The sequence below is a fragment of the Equus przewalskii genome, chromosome 20 (genome assembly GCF_037783145.1).
Source record: "Equus przewalskii isolate Varuska chromosome 20, EquPr2, whole genome shotgun sequence".
Taxonomy (NCBI): domain Eukaryota; kingdom Metazoa; phylum Chordata; class Mammalia; order Perissodactyla; family Equidae; genus Equus; species Equus przewalskii.
In genome coordinates, this window is record NC_091850.1 from 52,867,929 (window position 1) to 52,872,328 (window position 4,400).

At 39.8% G+C, this 4,400-nt stretch overlaps 1 long non-coding RNA gene across 1 annotated transcript; it reads right to left on the reverse strand.

Moving 5' to 3' along the window:
• Positions 1–405: 405 nt before the first annotated feature.
• Positions 406–3,161, reverse strand: LOC139077877 (uncharacterized). The gene is made up of 2 exons (XR_011530481.1): positions 2,666–3,161; positions 406–1,867 (listed from the first exon to the last, which is right to left on the reverse strand). It is a non-coding gene; the product is annotated as an uncharacterized lncRNA (long non-coding RNA).
• Positions 3,162–4,400: the final 1,239 nt, after the last annotated feature.

Sequence of the window (4,400 nt, forward strand, 5' to 3'; positions counted from 1 at the left end):
TCATTAGCTGAATCAATGGGTTATTGATCCTCTGGGCTTTAATTTCATACTTTGCATAGAAATGAATTCTTGCAAAACTAGAACCACTAAAATTCATTTAAAATAGGCAATATGAGGGTATTTCAGGCATAGAAAATGAAAAATATGAGTGTTCTTTTTATAGAATGTGAACTAAGTAATCTAGGAATCTATGTTCTATCAATAAAACCAGGACCATATCATCTACTAATATTACTTTGGGTTATTCCACTCTCCGACTGCTGGGTGATCTTTCAGGAGGACAGACTGTAATGCTGGTCTCTGGTTCACATATTGGTACCCCGTGATAGAGCATCTTCCTGAGAGCACAACCCTCCAGTCCCCACGTACGGCACAGTGAATATCACACAGCAGGCACAAAACTAGTACTTTGTAAACAACCATTGTTTCCAAATTTATGTTATTCTCCTATCTATTTTAAAATATAAAACAGCATACAGTAAGCATTGGAATAGATTTTAAAAGTCTTTATCTGTATCTCTATGTCTGCATATCTTTTGAATGAGCAGACAGATAGATAGAAAGATAGATATGTCAGTCTAAACACACTTCACCCAAAAAGAAATGGTGGAAAGCTTTGCTGGGTTGCATGTTTTGCCCAATGGCCGTTATGACAGCTGGTGATACAGATGTGTTAATAGGAGCAATTTTTCTGCGAGGAAATCTGGCATGAAAATTATATTAACATATGGTATATTTTGTTTTAAATCAGAGAAGAGCAATATAAACTACCTGATATTAAATGTTGAAATAGGACAGAACTCTTATCATAAACATATATTAGTTTCAGAAGAATGGTTCTGAGATAAGAGACTTCCAACTATATCAAGACTGTAAAGTCAAACATAGAAATGTCAAGAAAGCGCGAGGCCAGTGCTCTTTACAAGGAAGTTCTTGCATATTTTGAAAGGCTGGGTTTCATAGAATAATTTCAAGAGCAAAACTGGACCATTTCTTTGTGACATCAGCTATGGTTTCAAAATGCGTCATTGCCTATTTGTTATGGGTTCCATGGCATTGTTTCTACAAGCTGTTGCAGTGAATTGTATGCCTTGTGGGAGGAAGACTCTTTTGGCTGCATGTTAAGAAATACTCAACCAACAACGAGGAGAATTTAATGTCTCATCCACTGGAAGTTTGGAGGAGGCTGTTTCAGGGTTGATTAATTCTGACACATTTATGTCATCAAGGACCAGGTAATTTCCATTCTACCGTTAGTCCCAATTTGTTGGCTTTTACCCTGAGTATTGAACTTTTAGGACTTCAAGAGAAAATCAGAGTTCCAGGCATCACATCCTCCACCAAAGGGGGAAGAAGAATTTCTTCTCCAGCATATCTTTTATCGGGATATTAGATTTTCCCAGAAGTCCAACAGCAATCTTGGCCTTAAATTTCAAAGTCAAAAGCAAAGTCAAATGTTTCGCTAATTACTGTCTATGACCACTCAGCCAACATTCTCACCCTTTATATGTCCCCCCACCTCCATGTATTGAAGGGGCCGGATGACAAAAAGCTACATTTCCAAAATCGTCTTCCAGCTAGAGTCCCGGAGATAAACTGTCAGTGAGGTACACCCGTATGAAATATTCAAGTTAGAACTGAGATGAGAGTCATCTTCCCGATGCTGTGGCTGCCACTGGATGGATAGGAGAGTATTCAGTGGATAGAATCCACATTTCCGTGTCTAGACAGTAGCCCTGTGAAGTGAGGTGGTTGTGGTGGTGCAAGTGATGGGAGAAGCAGCAGCAGCTCCCTGCACTCCTCCTGGCTCCATCCTGTGCCATAAACCGTCCAGTGGTGCCTCCTGCTTCCGCTCCTTCAGCTCTTCCTATAACAACAATTAAGTATAGAAACACTTAATTCTGGTGTTAAATGACATTCTACTTGAAATTCCCCATGTGGATTCTGTTTCCTGCCTTGAACTCTGATTGGTGCACAGTTAGTGGGATTATCATTTCTCTTCACGCCCAGACACTGGACAAGAGAGTCATATTCTGTGAGCGTATTGCCACCTGATACCTGGAAATAAAAAGCTGAATTTCTCTTGGCAAAACAGAAAGTGGGGAGGGGGGTGGTTGTGAGGTGAGCAGCCAGCAGTGACTGCCTGGTTTGTGGGTCTCTAATACATTAACCTTAACTAAAACGGATTCCCCTCCACATGATTAAGTGATATGCCCAAGATGTCCATGTTAATAGCTAATCCCTTTTTAAGAACAAGATGCTTGCGTTCATGTTTCTCAGCATTTTTGTTTCCATACTGTTTTTCTCTGCAGGTGATAGAAAAAAATCTTTACCTTAAGTTATTATACGCCTTTGAAGTGATTAACTTTAAGCTTGTGGCTGTTTTTAATTCGTGCCTCCGATGTATTTGTGCCTTGTAACAGTTTTCACCTTCTATACACATTTTTCCATCTTCTCAAACTTAAAAGCCTGTTTCTGCCAATTTAATTTGAAGTTACCTTCTTAAAATCTACTGTATAATTCTTCCACTTCATAAAATTTAACTTAATTTGACAATTAGTCATTTCCTCATATAAAACATATTTCCATAGCTTTTAAAAATGCATTCAAATTTCTCATATCTTGTTATAATTTATTGGGAAAATTACAAATTCTGACTTGTTACCTTTATTTACTTGCCAAGATGATGCAGCCCGATTTCATTCCAGATTCACCCTTGGAGAAGGGCACTAAAGTGTCTGAGTCCCCTTCTCAGACTCTGATGGTGGAGGCAGGACCCTGGAAGGTCTCTGACCTGTTTGCCAGCAGATCCCGTCCACAGCCCTCCCCTGCTCCAGTCTGTAGCGCAGACCTGCAAGTCCCAGGCCCCATGTCTGCAGATTCCTCCTGGTTTGGACAATGGCTGGCACTGGAGGGAGACTGACAAGATGTCAGCAAGATGGGAGGAGCGGAGAAGCAAGCTATTCCTGCCCCCTCCCTGTTTACCTTCATGCCATCTCTGGAATCTTAGATTCTTCTCTCTGGCTCAAGCTCTTGCTGGAAAATTCCATCATGGTTTTCTTTTCTGCGTTGTGACCTCAGCCCCTGGGCCTGGTAGCTCTACTTACTCCCAGAATTCACTTTTGAGAAATTGTGTATTGATTCATCTCTGTCACGTCACTGCTCCCATTTAGCTTCTTAGCTCTTGCCTTGCTGTGTAAACAATTCCCTAGATTCACTTCCCTGTATTTTGAACTGCAGAGTGGTTTTTCTTTATGTGGTCAGGCCCTGATGGATGCCCATGTCTTATCCCCAGACACGGACAGATGGAACTGAAAGTGCTTAGAAAAGCTGATGGTTCTGCTGGAGGAGCTGAAGTCGATAAAGTAGTGACGCCTCAAATAAATTGCACAAGCAAGAAAAACACATAAAGAATATCACAATCCGAAGTTTGTAGCCAAGAGATATCTTCCACACAGCCAGGGGAGAGAAGAGCAAGAAACATTAGTCAAAATAGGCAAGTGAGAAAGAATTTGTTTGTACATTGGGGCGTGGGATGCTTGCCAGCTTCTAGGACCTTGGAGACTCCAACTAGACATGTTGCAACGAGGCATCCACATTCAGTACCTTGTGGGCAAAATCATCAAATATCTTCTGAATAAGACAAGTGGGTATCAGCTCACATGGTATTATATGATGGTCATCAGAAAGCAGCTTTGCCCATTGTCCTGTCACTGCACTTAAAATATGCTCTTTTGGAATCACAAGACTTCTGAGTGTACCCCCAGAAATCTAGCGCCATAAAACCTTCTCTGTTATTGCCTTGACAAGAGTTAGAAAGCCATTTTGTAAAATAAAAGAAAAAGGATAAAACTAAGATTTTCTAGTAGAGAAGCCAGGAATTATGTAGAAAAGATTATATAGCTAATGAGGCATACTCCCAAGAAGAGAAATAGGGAAATCTATGAGTAAAGTTAGAAAAGTAAATACAAAATACACCTTTTACATGATGTTGCCCATGGCCAATGACCCATGAAGGGGACTACTCCATGGACCCCCACACTGAATTTCCAGGGGAAAGGAAAACAATTTAATGAAAAGTTACATTAACTATTCTTCTATTTTTTTTTTTTTTGGTATAGTTCTTCTAAAACTGCCAGGGTTGACATTTCTTTTTTGAAATAGAAGAATTATTTTGACATTGAACAGCCAATAACCAACATTCAATTCTCTGAAAGAAGCGAGGTTAGAGAGGAACATTTTGCTGTGATCAATTTGACAGTTAAGATGGCAGCCACATAAAAACTTAGATTAGCTTCTCTGTTTTTAATCAATTTTTTGAAAACACTATCATAATAATTACACTGCTAGTGATTAGAAACATACACACACACATACACACATGTGTACATATATACACA